Here is a 17,003-nt window from a genome sequence, read left to right on the forward strand (position 1 = left end):
TTACTTTGGGATCATAAGTCCTACTAGTGAAACATAGCCAGCATGCTTTAGAAATTGAGTGGTGCTTCAGTAGCCAGTTTCTAGTAAAAAGTACCAGAAAGAAACATTCTGTGTTTCCTGCCACCACCTACCGTCTGGAAAAAAATATCTTCTAGAAGAGTGATTGTTCAGTAATCAGAAAGTCCCTGTGTATTCCTTCTGTGTATCTCTAAGTATGTGAAAGTCTCTTGTCCCGTGGTTGTCTAAGTCCACTGAGCAATCCATCTCGGGTGCCTTAGATGTGTGACTAAAGCCTGGATACTTACATAAAGCAGGATGTTGGGTCAGTGTCTGCTTTCCTTAACTTGAATTTAAATGTAGAATTGACTGCTTTGAAGTAGAGCATTCTCAGATATTGAGGAAGGAGTTTGGTCTTTTGCATGTGAACTACACAACCATTGCACACACACACTTTTATCCATGAAGCCACCCCAAGTCCTAACGTGGAATTTCAAGGTTCTCTGTTGGCAACATCCATCTTCTGCACCCTCCTCATATTAGCATTGATCTACAGGGGAAATAGAGAACACGGCTGTGTTATTATATACCTGACTGCAATTTCTGCTCTAGTGATTGAGTGTACATACAGAATTTTTGAAACATGGCCATTCTAACTTATTTTGTCTTCCTGTCAATAGCATGGCACTTGTCCAAATTATGGATCAATATCAGCTGATCTTTTTATGTTAAACTGTAATGAAGTTGCCTCTCTTATTGGAGATGTGATCTTGCTTCAGGCAATGCTTTTAACTGCGAACTTTTGGAATGGAAACGGGGGAGAAGGGAAACAGAAGCAGAGGAATGAGCAAAAGCCAGAGTGGAGAATAAAAGCATTCCTTCCTCTTTATGAAAGAGGTAGGAGTTGGGTAAGAGGAGGACTTGGATATGAAGAGAGCTGGCTTGTTAGGACTTGTACTAGTATGGGTAAGAACTGTGAGCCTCTAGTCTCTTCAAAGTACTGTCAAAAGCCAGTGGTGGACACTGGGAATGAAAACCTGGCTCTCTTGAAATTTCATGCAATGTTACATTTAATTTCTATTTTAATTTCTATTTTTTTTCTATTTCATAAAGTTTGTGAAATCAAATAATTGAAAGAACAGAGGAAAAGTGGAATGAGGCAAGGAGTGGGGAATGAGAGATGTAAAAGGGGATATTGGATCAGCCATTTTTCCCTTGTGGACAGGATTAGATCATCTCTACAGTGACTTCTTCAGATTGTTATCTAGCTCAGAAGAGTTTCAGGTTATCAGTGTTGTCTCGTAGCTGTAGCACAGAGCAGCTGAAGGCCTATAATTTCATAGGTATTCACTAAAACACTTCAGACTGCCCTTGCTTTTACTCTAATCTTATTTAACTTGTATGGACAAAATGTAGAGGGGAACTTTTTCTATCCCATTTCTAGGATAAAAGGTTTGTGGAAGAAAGATGCTTAGTCTGGCTTTTGGAAAAGGAGTCTGTAGGGGACTATATTAATTTTATTTTGTAAAGGCAAAACAATGAAGAAGGGAACTTGGTGGGTTCTGGAGCTGGTAGTCACTGGCTGAAGCTGACAGACACTTTCCTAGAACAAAGGGATGCTGGTATTTTGAAACGTGTCTTTTTGTGAACCATTTAAGAATAAGTTGGTTTCTTTCATGGTTTCTCTCAGAATGGTTTCTGAGCCACTCTTACAGCTCAGTTTTGGCTGCTATGAATATGTGCAATATTTCTGGAGAACCCAGGAATGCCTCCTATTCTGAGTGTCTCATTTGTATCCCTCTCCCATATGGAAAGGGAGGTGTGAGGCCTGAGTATTGCCAGTTCTCCTTGGTTTCTCTGCAGTGGCAGGAGGGCCAGCAACAGGGAGGGAGCTCTGGGAAACACCAGCCTGGCCCCTGAGCTGGCTGATAGGAGGATGGAGAGCCTGGGAGGCATTGCAGCAGGGACCCCTTGCTCAGAGGAAATGCAGCCAGTCTCACGTTCTAGCTCTCCTCTACAGAGTATGTGGGGTTCTCTGGGGGTATTCTTTCACTGGATCTCTCTTGGTCTGTAGTCTTGGTCAGCAGAGCTTCACTTCTGTGTAATTGTTATGTAAGAGATTGTTAGATTCCTTTGCAGTTTTTATCTTTTCTTCCTCTCAAACCTTTTCAATGGGTGGGTGCTGCCCTCCCTCCCCCCCCCCCCATATAATTTTATAACTATTTCTGATTCAGGAAGCTCTGTATGTGTGTCTTTCTAAATGTTACTGTTATTATTATTCTTAGTTATTTTATGGAAGTATCTAGAATGATCTGTACAAATAGACTGTTGGACTTGAGAAGCACATGACAAGATCTTCATAAGAATCGAAAATTATTGAGGACTGATAGACTGAGATAAGTAAGGGAAATTAAGGAACTAAGCAAGTGGTTTCTTTACTGTCAAAGAACTGTGGCTGAGCTGGAAACTGAATTTTTATTGCATAGTCTCATGTAGATACTTTTGATTCCAAGGATATGTTTTCCCTTCTTGGAACCTTAAGCAAAAAATACCTAAGAAAGGCCCCTCTATTTCAGGCTAATGCTGAAATGAACAATGAAAAGTTAAGACTATGATAGCCAAGAAGTTTTTGAAGTTTCAATCAGCCTGTAGAATCCACTTCAGGATAGTTAGTTAATAGTTTTAGTCTATTACTCTACTGGGACCCTGATTCAGTTAGTGAATTTGTACACATTTTTATCCCACTTGATACAAGATTAGCTAACTATAACTCTGAAGACATCTTTCCAATAGTTTTGTGCTTGCAAACCTACAATATCTAAATATTTCAAGAAACATTTATGGTTATTAAGGCCTTGGTGGTATTTCAGTTGTACAGATAATGAACTGAGACAAAGGACTGATATTTGGGGAATAGTACAACAAAATGATGGTAAATCTGGATGGAAAACATCCATCTTGTTCGAGGGAAAAACTCTAAATTTTAAGACACTTTTCCTTATAGTGCAAGGATGAGAAATTAAACTGTGAGTGTTTTTTATGAATTACAATGAGAGAAAACCTCAAGCATTACTTTGGGTCTATGGAGAGAATTTAAGATTTTGGTGATCCTACTGTGAAAAGGAAATGAATAGCTTCTTTTAAAAAACAGTTTAGTATTGGGAGTAATGTTGAATATGAAAAATGGAATTTTTCATACAAATTTAAAAATATTTATTCATCAAGTGTTTTAATTCATGTGATTTGTCAGAAGGGGTTGATCTTTGAGCAAAGTAGTTTCGGCTTGCTGAATCTACATATTCATCTTGAAGAACATATAAAAAAATCCAACTAACTATAGTGCCTGGCAAAGAGAATAGAGGGAAGCTACAGGGTCTTTTGCAGATAGGTCTTTTGCTAGTGTAGGAGGTAAAAATTAAGGCTTGTAGATAGCTTTTCCAAGAGTTTGATAACCTGTTGGTGTAAATCCACATAGCTGCACTGAGGTCAGTGAGGTCTGGCTGTCAGTCTGCTCCTAACTGTGCCACAAAGCTATGATTTGTTTCTTTTCTGAAACAAAAAAAAAGCACAGATATTATGTATAAGTCAATACACTGTAGTGACAGGAGATGGTATGTTCTTCAAGCCTGGGAAGGAAAGTGGAAGAGACAAGAAGCAAAGCTGGGAGACATGGAAAAAGAAAAATAAACCCAACCCCAAACCCAGCCAAGAGTTAAGTGCAAGGGGTTATCCCAGTTAGCTGGTACTCATTGCTGTTTGGGCTCCATTTGCTTTGCTTCAGTGCCAGGGGCAGCAGGGGAGGAGTGAACAAAGATTATAAAACTCAACCCAAGGAAAATGAAGTGGATTATTGGATGCTGAAGTAGGATATTTCTAATAAGTGATCTGTTGGTTTGTTTGCAACAGCAGAAAAGGTGTTGGAACATATGGAGCAAATTGGAGAATAATTCTATTAGTTTAAAACCAGATTTTTTTTTTCCTTGGGCCTGAAATAATTGCATTTAGTGTGATTTTGTTTTTGTTAAAAAAAAAAGGTAAAATTGAACTGAATCTTAAGAAAGCATTGGAAATTTGAGTTTAAAGAGGTATACATTTCACATTCAGCGTATCAAACTGAATGATCTGGACTTTCAAAAGGTTTGCCTAGGCTGGAATAGCTGAACAAATCTGAAAGAAATTTGCAGTCAGTATAAATCTGCATTTTAAGAGCTTGCTCAATCATTCCACCTTACACAAACAAATCTTTGTTTTACATCATCTGTGTTCTTATTTCTGAAATGTTTCATGCACAGAATGCTTGTAAGCATGAACAATTATGCACAGACTGTAGAATAAAGACAGATTGTGAAACTGGAAAGGGGAAATTCAGTTGTAGCCTTGCTTTATGGATAGTAAGAGAGTTAAACCTCCAAGGATTTTGCCCAGTTACTCTGGAAATTAGAAGTCAGTAGCAGGTGCAAAGAGAAGAGTGGTAGTCATGACTATTGAAACACGATGTGGGGGAATCGTGTGCATTACAGGGAAATAAACTTCACAGAATTGTAGTTCTGGGCCTTGACTGTTTTCTATTAGCAAACAGGTTACCATAACTGATTTAAACCCTTTCTTGGCAAAATTTAGTTGACTCCGGTGGATTTACACCAGGGATTAATTTAATCTTCAGTTTTCCTAGTTTTCAAGCCCAGAAGGAATATTAGCTTGTGGACTGTGGTCTGCCACACAGCACAGGCTGCAGAATTTCACATAGTTATTCAGCATTAAACCTAGTAACTGGTATGTTTTGAAAAAACGTGTGTTTATGCTGGGAAAAATCTCAAGGAAAGGCTTTTGGAAAATTGCTGGAATGATCAAGTGTTCTGTTCTTGACAAGGCTGAGACCTTGATTCTGTTCCTAATTCTGCAGCATTCAAACTTCTCTCCATGCTCTAATTTCCATGCCTATAGCTTGAAGAAAGGATAGTTAATATCATCTGGAAATAAATTCCATGGCAGCAGACTGATAAATGTAAATAAAACATCACTCTCTGATTGTAGGCAGCTCCCTTCTTTATCCCTTTTGTTCTTCTGCATTTCTCATTTTGCTTTTCCCCATCTGCAGATCTGTGATATTTTTACTGAGTGCAGTAAATGATGTGTTGACCTTCTACTGCCTTTAGTACTACCTACTAAAATTTTATCTATGTTTTCTTAAAGAAAAGTACAAATTAAGACAGATTTCTCTAAAATCTCATGCCTTCGAATAGACAAAATGTCAAGATAGCTTTTAATTTGCTCAGAATACATCACTTCAAGGACGTGTGTTGTTGCTGTTATTTACATAGCTGTGTAACAAGATAGGAGTTTCATGAGGTTTTTTGTTTCATGTTGCATTTCAGCTTCCTTTTAGTAATTACTGTAGCAAATCTGTCTGCTGAGTATCTCATAGTTGTGTCATTCCAGCCTCTAGAGTATTCATGCAATGGCGAGGTTGGAATTCAGATTTTGTGTCTCAGAACACATGGTTTCAAGTGCCCAGAGGCAGTGGTGTATAATGCTTGTGTTATGTTTCTGCCCAGGAGAAACTGTCCTGCAACCCAGGGACTCGGTTCTGGATTGTCTCCCGACTCAAGTTGAACATTTGTATCTCTCCATGCGGATATAAAAGAGAAATGACTGATGTTTTCCTCGTTCCTAAGTTTTAGGAGCAAGGACTGACAGCTGGGATCTTTGTAAAGAAAGGATCCGTAACCAAATGGGCCCATGGGATATAGGCACTTCATTAGAGTTCAATATTATAGTGACAGGTACCTTAGGAGTGAGATCTAAAGATTAGATTGTATGGCAAGTGGAAGCCCCAGTTTCCAAGTGTGATTTGCTGTCAGTAATGGTGTCATGGGCATGAATGTCTTCAGCAATATACACATCACTAACAGGAAAGGCTCAGGAAGAGGGTGCAACTTCTCTGCTTCTTATCTTGGTTTTGCATTTTATTAGATGCTAGGATCAGTCCAGTCCCTATTGTTTTCACAAACAATATGAGGCTCTTGTCTGCAGACTGCTTTAGGAAGGGTTGGCCCCTCTAAAGCCCTGCCAACAAGGGCTCTGTAGTTGCTCTTCCCCTGTTATTTGCCAGCTGAGTGATACTACAGAATCACTGTTGTCTTTGCCTTCTGTAGGCCTTAGGGACTGGTAATGGTTACTATTTTCCCCATACCTTCTTGGTGCTTTTTCTGATCTCCCTTCAGCTGATGCTCCTAGATGCCCTCTCCTGTTCCTGATCATTTGCAAGGCTTGGTCCTGGGTGCCTCTCCATCATTTCCCTTGCGTGGTGCTGCCCTGTTGCAGCCTTGGTCCCCGGGGGCTTGTGTGTCCTGCCTCACCAGTGTTTGCCTTGCCTGGTGCAGCATTCAAGCAACACCTTAATAAAAAGCTTTCCTCCCTTATCTCCTCTCTGCTGCTGTGCCACTGGGCTGGGGATCGTGTTCCCATCTCTTTCACACGCACACCTGGTCATAAAACACTGGGTTTGTTTTTAACCTCAAACCAGGGAGCTTTAATTAAAGAGACAGTGACCTCTTTTATGAGTTTGCTCGCATAGGGTTTCAGGGCTATTGTCACATACAGCTCACATAACAGAGCACCATTGCACAAAGCTCCATTTACACATCCTTCCCCAGCTTTTTTCCTCTCCACTTTTTGTTTTCCAAACGCAGAAGGAGGTTGTTTTCTTGTTTACCCCTAGGCAAGGTTGTCTCACACGTTAGTAGCCTATGGCTAACAGTTTCTTTGAAGAGAACCCACCTTTCTTACTAACACGTGGATGCCATTAGACTTGCAGAAATGTTATTTTTTAATTTAGGTAAGAAATAGTCTCCTGCATCTGAAAGGCTAGCTAAAACAGATCTTATCTTCTGTTAATTTTCCTTAACTAGTTCTCATCTATAGTTGTATAATGGAATTTATGTGTTTCATATGACAAATACTTATTCATTGTTGCATTTACATGTATTCATTAAGTTTCAGGTCCAATAAATAGGATTTTTGATATATGCTCAAGAATGATAAATGTAGGAACATACAATAAAACTTGTCCATAGTTTTACACAGAATAGTTTACAAGTAATTTAAAGAAAACTTTTCACAAATACAGGAGTGTATTCTCCAGCACATATATTCAAAGATACACAAACAGAAAGAGGCACAGAAGTGTGTGTGCAGTCCAGAACTTATTTGAGGTATGCAGACTTCTAAAAAAGGCACTCATGCAAGAAAAGAGACAGCTGGGACACAGACACAAGGAACCACATAATTGGTGGAATACAGAGGCACACAGGATATGCACACACAAAAGAAAAAAAACAAACAAACCTTGTGGAAGAGTGTAGCTGCCCTCAGAATACACCTTGTATGTAGACCTTCAAAAGCAGGCACAAGGAAAAGTCTGCAGGAAAACATGTATGAAGAAACTGATGCCCAGTTAACTCTGAAAGTAATATATAAATTGCTGTGGACACACACAGCATGTTCAGGTGCTGGAACTCTCACTGAATTGTGCAAGATTTTTGCATTCAATGGTGTACTTTCAGGAAATGCTCAATTATATGAAAAAGAATTAGACAGTTTAGCTGCAAAGCTTGTAGATACAAGAGCACGTGCCCTTGCACATACAAATAGCTAGGTATACATTGATGTGAATACTGATACATATTTTTTTACTTAGTATATTAATACAGATTTGCCTAGACACAAATATACCACACACACAGACCCTTAGACACACACAGATATACCCATGTCTATGTTCATTGAGAGAGACTCACTCAATATCTGTGTATGTGTGTGTTGGGAGAGGGTCATAACCTCCTCCATTCTTCTCCTGAAGGGGTTTGGATAATGAAGGGAAAAGAAATGAGGCCTGGGGCTAATTTGTAGTGGCATTTCCTGGCCTCTCTTATGCCAATGAAGCTCCGTTTCATCTTTAGCCTTATCAATTCTGCAGTCATGTGGCTTTCCGCTTGGACGCCTCTGTCTCTTCACCCTCCTCCCCAATCTCCGATGCTAATGGAAACTTCGTTAATGCCATTAATCTGCTGACTGGGACAAGTCAAAAACATATCCACACAATCTGAGCCAGGGCTGCAAGCGTCCTGGGGCTGCCAAACAGAGGCACCCCTCATGCTCGCTGCATTCCTGAAGGAGCTTCATATTGATTTATTTCTTTCTTTCCTTCTCTGCTTTATTCTTTGGTGACTTTGCATCCTTTAGAACAGGCATCAAGTAGATGGCCTTTTCTTCCTGATACTTCATAATGATATTTCTTCAGGAATACTTTCCCTAACTGCAGGGCTGGTGCCTTCCAGTGCCCCCTCATGGCAGCCTTTTGCTGCTGTGCTGTCTTTGGTGACAGACTTGTTGTTCCTGTTGCCTAACAGAATTTCATAACTATCCAAATGTTATGTTAACCTGCCTGGGCTGGCCTAAAATAAAAAGCATTCCACTCATCCTTGATATTGGCAGACAGAGTATGAGTAAGTCTTTCATTATCTAACCACTGTTACTGCTGTTCTAGTGGCAGCTGCCGCTAGTTCTGCTCTTGAAGGACTGTGCTGTTGGGGTGCCCTGTCTTCTGAAATGTTCCCACCTTCCCTACATTGCTTTTTAGGAGTGAGAATATAATATTGCTTTGCATTTTACTATTAGGCCAGGTTTTGTAATGCTTTGCCATTGTCTTCTATCACAACTGGTTATAATTTTCAGTGATGTATAATTTTCTTAGCTATGACTTCAACTTTCCTTGCCAGTGTAGCACACCTGCAGAAACTTGAAGCTCTGAGCAATGACTCACCATCTCCTTGTTTCATAGTATTGTCCAGTGGCTGAGCATGTGGAAGTTCCACATGTCAGGATTATGCTGGCTGAGGTTTCACCAAGAAGAGAAAATAGACTCTGTGTGATACTTGTTTTAGGAAAAATTTCTGTGATAATCAGAGTTCATAGCTAGCTCTTGAGAATGTCAGGATGTTGAGTGATCTGTATTTGATCTATGAATCTTTATATACATAAATGAAATAGTGACAGTGAAGAAGGAAAAGACAGCTAGGAAAGGCATGCCATCAGAGTTGTGACATATGGATATGTTTCGAAAAAAAAGCATTAAATTGATGAAAACAAGGAGAGAAGTTGGCAGTTCAGCATGAACTTTGATGATGTCAGGCTAAATCTGAAATGATATTGGCCATGACAGAAGGCTGAGCCTCAGTTGCCACCTTCACAGAGACATCACAGTAAAAAGGGATTGTTTTATGGGGAGAAGACAAAGAAGTTTTAAGTTCTTCAGCTCTGGCAGGGGTTGAAGTCAAAAGTTCATCCTCGTGTAGTTTTGGGTACAGAGAATGCCTGTCATTTCCCACCAGCCAGGAGATGCTCCAATGAGCAGAGCATCTTCTTCCTCTTGCCAGTGCTGGGATGAGACATACTTTTTATCTTCAGGGTATATTAATGCATTGCACTATCTGATGTAGAAAGATTCATGCTGTTTGGTACCGTGCTTATTTTTTGGACATCACTGAATAAGAGCAAGGGGGAAAAAATCAGAGATTGTTACATTTGGTATAAAAGAAAAAAAAAGCAGCTGGGATACTCAGTGCCCTAAAATTCCTATTTAGATGAGTGGGGCGGTGTCTGTAAATCCAGCACCTGCTGGAGCACTTTCAGAGCTCCAGTGAAAAAAGAAACTAAAAATCAAACACTTGTCACCTTAATAAGTGCCAGGACAGTTAACAGCTCATGCAAGAACACTCATTCTGGTTTAGACATTAAATTTGCTTTCCCTTCTTTCATATTCTTCTTTCATATTCTGTGATTCAGGATTTGAAATGGAAATGTTGGGGCAAAAGATGTTTATATCACACTGTCCTGTACAAGAGGAAAGGAAAAAGATCTTCAGGTGAGCAAGTAGTTTGTGTGCATCAGGTTCCATTCCAGAGGGTACCTTAACAGAGAAGCAGGAACACCAGGAAGCTAAGCCCTGTGCAAGATCTAGCATCGTCCTGCCCAGTGACCTTGGCAAGCTCTTCAATCTCTTTGTGTATCTAGACTTTTCCTGTTTAGAATAGTCCTGTCACAAACTTCTTGAGACAGAAATTTCTTCCTATGGGTGCATCCAGATAGAGAGTTGGTCATAATTTTGACAAAAGTCACTCTACAGTAATATAACAATCTATTCCTCCATGTGGCAGGAATTGTGCATTAGACTGAGAAGTAAAAGATGCTTTAGACTTCTGACTGGTGCCAATAAATAAATAAATTCAGCAAAGCCTGCATTAGCTGCCCTGGGTACAGGGAGCATTCCAGCTGTGGCAGCATAGAGCCTGTTGAGGTTAAATTTGGATCATCTCATGATGCAGCCTTCATGCTGGGAAGGAAGTTTGAAATGTCAGTGCTGTATGTCTTTGGAAAATTTCTATTTGAATGCCACTGATATGCACAAAACTGCTGCTGCCCACTGGTTGTACACTCTGACCCAATTTTTGCTCAGTCTTTTCTAACTGCTGGACTCATAGGAGCTGTCATACTGCTATGCAGATTCTGCCCAGCTTCCATTTTCTCATGGAAAATGTTCAAAAAGACGTGGTGAATGCAGTTTTTCACTGAAACAGAATTTTAGTGCAGTCATGACACTCCAAAGATATGGAGTAGATAAAGTTTGTTGGTTGAAATAATATCAATATATCCACTGGTCTGAAAACCAAGCTTTTTTCGTACTTTAAGCTGTTTTCTTTATGACAAGATTTTATTTTTTTAAATGAAGTCTGTGAGTGGTAGTCAGGCAATGCAGCTTTTACTTCTGGTTCTGTTAAAAATTCACATTTTGATCTTAGGATAGCATGGCCTGTGTTTGCATTATCCATTTGTAAAGTGAGGAAAACAACAACTCTTTCTTGCCTTCTTCTCTGCCATGTCTGACACAGACTTGCCTGGCCAAGTGTCTGTTTCCCATCAGTGAGCCACAGCCTTGGCTGAGGAGCTCCTCTCCTCTCTCTTAGGCTTTTCTGTGCCTGTTCCTGGGCTCCTGGATTTGGACCCAAAGGCTGGAAATCAACTCATATCCAAGTATCTCTGTAGCTTATCTTTTACCTGCAGGTGGGTAATGCTTGGAGCGTTGTGATGTTGGTATGCTTCTGTATCACTGGGGGATAAACAAAACAGAATTATAGCACTGTCTCCTTTTTCTTTACCTTTGTGTTACTACTGTCTTCACTTCCCTCTTCTGGTAACTTTGGTGACTGTCCTGTGAGTAATCTCTAAGCTTTCCTGGAGGAAAAAAACAATATTTTGATGAGTACATCTCTTTCTGGTGGTAACTGTAGAAAAGAGCTTGAATACTTAGTTGTTTGTTTTTTTTTTTTAATTCAAGAGTGATGTAATGAAATCTGGGCAGTGGCCTTTCCTGGAAACATTGGGACCTACCAGTCCATGGCAAGGGAAAATTGGTGTGACTCATTACAAAATGTAGTATATTCTTTGATGCTGAGGGCAGAGAATTGAAACTCTCACAAATGCAAATGAATCTATGTTTTAAAATCTTTGCAATCAGCAAGGGAAGAAACTTCTTTGCTTTAATGAAAGCCCAATAAAAAGTAATACTTGCAGACTTTATTTAATTCAGAGATGCTAGGCTCATTAGGCAACTGGATTAGAACATGATTCTGCCTCTGATTGGTACATAAGAATCATGTTTACTACTTTGAAAAGACAGTAATTTCTAGGAAGGGATATTGGAGATGTTTAAGAAATCTCCACAAACCATGGACATAAGATTAAGACAGGAAAACTAGAAGAGAAGTTACACAATGGAGGGAAGGACTCGTCATCCTTAGAACCATTGCCCAGAAGAACATTCTGGACAACAAACCCCTGGTTTACAGCCTTAGTGGAAAACGTTTGAGTCCTGTCAGGGGGTGCCTCTGACAGCTGGCTGGCAGCACCTGCACATGGATGGCTTTAGCAGCACTGCAGTGCACAGCACAGCTCCTCCGAGGGCTGCAAAGCCAGGAGCCAGCCAGTCTCACTCTGCTCATGGGAACTGACAGGATCACAAGTGACTCCAAACCACTCTGCTTGGCCTGTCAGCGTTTAAATAGGGGCAAAATTCCACCTTCTGGTTCCTCAGGCCATAGGTGAATGCCATTGACTTGAGAGGAAACAGGTTTATGCTCTGATTTTGAAGAAAGTGAAAGGGAGTGAAGGTCCTTGTTTCTAAAAACTTGCAAAAGTTGTTTAGTTTCATGTAAGAAAGCTGACCAAATTGGATACCAAATGCTTAAACTGCAGTAGAAGTCCTTAATCTGTAAAGCCTGTTGTCCAAACTGTTGCTTTTGAATCTGATACATGAAGCCACGGTAGCAGTTTTCAGCTGCTCCTTGGTGTAGCCTTCTACTGCAATATCCACCAACACCTCAGTTCTTGTGTCTGGGCTGCAATCTAGGAGCAAAGTTTGAGAGCTGTCAGTCTATTAGTCCAAATTCTTTGGAGCTTCTGATTTAAACAGGCAAAGGAGATGCTATTGAATGTGATTTACAGAGAGTATAAATGTACTGGTTAAAACATAGTTCATGGTAGATTTTTCTGCCTCACACATGAACTCATCTAGTCACTGAAACATCAACTTATATCCTCTTCAGAGGCACATCTTTTTTGTGGATGGCCCCAAAGAGAATTTATGGAGAGAAATGTTTCTTTGCACTACTGAAAGAAGAACTATAAGAGAAGCTGGAGGTTGGCACTATAGCAACTGCTACTCTAGGATACTGTTCTGGGCTTTGGTGATAGCAAGGAACAAAGATGCTTTTCTTTGTTGTAGTTGTTTGGGATTTTCAAAGTTTGGGTTGCTCTTTTTGTTTGTTTTGGTTTTTGTTATTGCTCCTTATGCCACAGCTGAGGGGATGCTACCTTCTCTATTCTGGTAAACTCCATCTAGCACGAGTTGCTGAAAGCAATTGTGGTTTGTATTTTGGTTGCCTGTAAGAAGTCAATGTGCTGCTCTCAACCAGTTTCCCTATGGGTGACAATAATGGCAATTTAGTTGTTTATTTCAGGTTCTTCTGAAGTCATGAAAGGGGTATTTGCCCTATTGCTACACTTATTTTATGATCTCTTTAAAAGAAAGAAAAGGATTAGGACTTGAGATGAAGTCCTAAGACTGACCTCAATGTCCAGAGCTCCAGCCTGACCTTAAAGCCACACAGAGAACAGTTACCAGACACTTTGTGAAGTGTCTGGGCTCCACTTTTCATCTGACAGAGCAGCAGTTTAGGAATCAGCACTCCGTTTGCCCTACTTACCCCCGGTACTAACACAGGAAAACTGTTGGCACAGGGACCAGACTGTCACTTTTGTGACCGAGGGAGGAAAGAGAGGAGTCTTCACCCCATCTTCCTTTTCAGACAGTCTCCAGGAGTTTTGGAAGGAGCTTTTTACAAGCCCTCTTCTATTGTTGGCCAGGAAACAAAGGATGGAGGAGCTGGATTTAAGCATAATGACGTGAGCTCCTCCATGCAGAAAAACCCAGCTGAGAGACCCCCCCTGCTCCACACACACACAAAAAAAGGAAGAAAGGGGGAGAAAATCTTTGAAAATAACTAATTAAAGTTGTTTTAGCCTCTCTCTCTCCCCTCCAAGGGCGCCTAATCTCACAGGGGGCAGAGGGGGAGAGAGGCAAGAGGAACAATGAGAACCATCCCCCCTTCTCTACACCCCACCTCCTGGTCTCTGAGGTTTTAAAACAAGAGGCCACTTTAAGTTAATGAGCTATCAGCTGACTGGGAGAAGTCTCTAATGAAGCCTGATGTTCACACATTCCCCAGCTTGCTGAATAGGCCTCTGCCAATCTCATAACTGTCAGAAAGTTTCATTCATAAAATCCACATGCTGGGGGTTGTGGTGATGGGGGCAGGGAGGGAGCTGGGTGGAGATGGAAGAGAGGAAGTGTGGGATGGAGGTCTCCATATGGAGCAGCCAGCCCCAGAGGCCAGCCCCAGGAACATGCACGGCTGGGGCTGGCAGGCTCGAGGATCCCAGGGACCTGACTCCACTCTCCATTGTCTGGCTAGTAATTAGGAAGATCCTTCACATGGTTCTGGAGGACATTGAAGTCTGTAGGGATAATTAGTGAAGATTTAGGGGATGTTCCAGCTTTTATGTCACCAGCTTTGCTAGGGCCACAGGGGCAGGTGCTGGTGGCATGAAGCCTAGGAGTCACTCTGGGGCTTTGCCGTGCCTCTTGTCTCCTGGCAGTGCTGTAGGAGCTGTGCTTGTGGGGACCTTGGGGGGAAGAGCAACGAAAAGAAAGGGAAAAGTCTGAAGGAAACAGCATAATGCTGAGACAGGAAGAAACAGTCTTGTTTACTTTACTGTAAATAAACTTGGTGGTAATGTATGCTGTAGCTAATTCTCCTTGGATACTGGATGTGCTTTTGGCACTAATAACTAGGAAAGATGGAGATACAGGTCCAAATCTGTTTTCCTCTAAGGGCTGGACTATGGTTCGAGCAGCAAATTGGCATTGTGATCAGCCGTAATTGAGGGCCACTGTATTCTTTGTTTTGCAAGTTTTGACATAAGACAATTCAAGGTTTTTCTTGAAGTTTCTGAGCAGCAATGCCAAGCCTAGATTTTTTTTTTTTAAGTTATGGATGTAATGCTCAGAGCACAGGAATTGCATCTCAGGGCATTAGACTTTTCTCTCTCACTTTGAAACTTACTTCTCTGGTGTATCTGTTTAATCTGTTACCAAAAACAAAACAAAAGGCTGTACACCTCAAGGCAGGAAGTACACTGAACATGAGGGTTCTCTTTTGGTCACTTCCAATCCCCAAGTCAGTCTGTTGGAGCAGACCGGGGCATAATTGTTAGAGTGTCACTTAAATCTTAGTTGTGACAAAAGGCACAGTTAAATGAGAAACAATCTCTGCCTTGGGGAACTTACAGTGTAAATACACAGTGCAGATTGAGTGGAAAAAAACACTTAAGAGTCTTATTCAAAGACCACTGAAACAATAGTAGGATCTCTGTTAACTCTGAGGAGCTTTGAAACTTGATCATCTGCCTGCTATTACACAGGGTGTCTGAATCAGGGCTCTGAAGTCAAATCCTATCCAGGACATAACTACAAGGTCAATTTTTTTTTTATATGGTTCTTGTATATATTATGAAGAGAAAGGAATTGTATTTTTCAACGTAAAATAAGAAATTAGGGATGAATATTCTTGACACACAGGACAGCATGTGCTGGGGGCACAGGTTTCTCAACCAGTTTCCTTATTAAGAGCATTGGATTCTGTGAAAACATGAATATGTTGGGAAGGCAGCTGCCTTTAGAGATTTCTATGGACTGGAGTGCTAAAATGAGTAGTAAGCCAATGCCACAATGTTTCATTCACTAAAGCTTCTGGCTTCCCATCTATTTTGTCCTACCATTGAAATTTCACTAGTGTGCAGAACTATGTGGTTCTTTGTATATGGCAGAGGCAGTGCTGGAGAGAATGTAACTGGGATTTGATTGTAAACTGCAAAGTCTGCGGTGTGGTTGAATAATCAGGAAATATTTTTCCTCTAACTGCTTTCATAGAGATTTTGATTTTTCTCTTCCTTATACTTGGTAGCTCTATTACTCAGTTGTGTTGCATTATAGCGGTACCTGAAGACTTCACCACATTTCTTTGCTGCTATTTGCATTTTGAAGGTTGGGAAAAAACCCACAAAGTTTCAGGGTGGAATCCACAAAAGAGTTTAGACCTTGCACACTTGGTTTCCAGGCATCTTGTTTGCTGTGAAATCCAAGTATCTGAGCACCTGTCGATGTAAGTACATGGGAGTGGGAAGTCATGTATGCTAGTGAGAAGTGCTGAAGAGCAGGGTGGACATCGAGTCTGGCAGGTAGTCTGACATTTCTCTCTTGCCTGGAGAGAGACATCTGTCTTTACATTGGTTCATAGCTGTGCATATGTTCTTATTGAGGTGTGCTCTTGCTGTATGGATACAGGACTCAAAACTGGATATAGGCCATAAATAGGCCTTTGAATTCTTCCATGGTGTAGCTTCTAAAATTACTTCTGGTGATGGTCTTCTGTTTTTTATCAATAATCCAATATTCCGATAAGAAAGCAGTAGATTAGCAATTCACAAAGGTGGAAGAAGTTTCTTGGCTGAAGGGAAGACGAACTTGCAGAAGGGGAGGAATCTCTGATGTATAGCTATTTACATGCTATATAGCATATAATGGATTCTGTCATGTCTCTTCCATGTGCTGAGAAAGGAGCATCTTTGGAATGAAGGTGTGTTCAGCTCTTTCTATGGCTCACTGAACACATGCTCTTAGAGTTGGACCTGAAGATGTTTATATTTGTTGCTGTGGTGTTAGTCCCTGGTTTAGATGCTTAGTTCTCCAGCTTGACTTTGGTCCTGGGTTTTCTTGCTCAGGAATGCAGAGCAGAACCTAACCAGACCGATATTAGTTGAAGTCTGAACGGTCTCTATTTATCTTGGCTTTGATTATTTTATTTGTTTTTTAGCTCTCTCACTTTTTCCTATCATCAGTGTTTCTTGGTGGCTGGGGTGTAAATTGCAAAAGAGGAAAATTACAGAAGAGGAAAATTCAGTATTATCAAATCTCTGCTCATTCCATCTTTTGTCCTTTTTGTCAGTTTTGCCACTTGGTAATGCCGTTGCTCACTCCCAGCATTCCCTTTGCCTTTATCAAGTCTCCTTCCCACTCAGCACTACATTGCTCTTGCTGATATTAACTTTTTCTGGCAAATCCCACAAAAAAAAACCTGTGGAGTGCTGATTTTCTGTCACTGCTGCTTATATTTATTTAGCAGCTGGAGGATGACTGGGCTCTCTGTGGTTGAAGGGCCCTCCTGTGTGCTTTAGACTCACTTGGATGCTCTCAGCCTGATCTAAGGGCTCTCTGACAAGGAGCCACCACCATGCCTCTCAGGAAGTTAGGGAAGCATCTTCTGGAGGGT

Source organism: Poecile atricapillus, chromosome 6 (genome assembly GCF_030490865.1).
Source record: "Poecile atricapillus isolate bPoeAtr1 chromosome 6, bPoeAtr1.hap1, whole genome shotgun sequence".
Lineage (NCBI taxonomy): Eukaryota > Metazoa > Chordata > Aves > Passeriformes > Paridae > Poecile > Poecile atricapillus.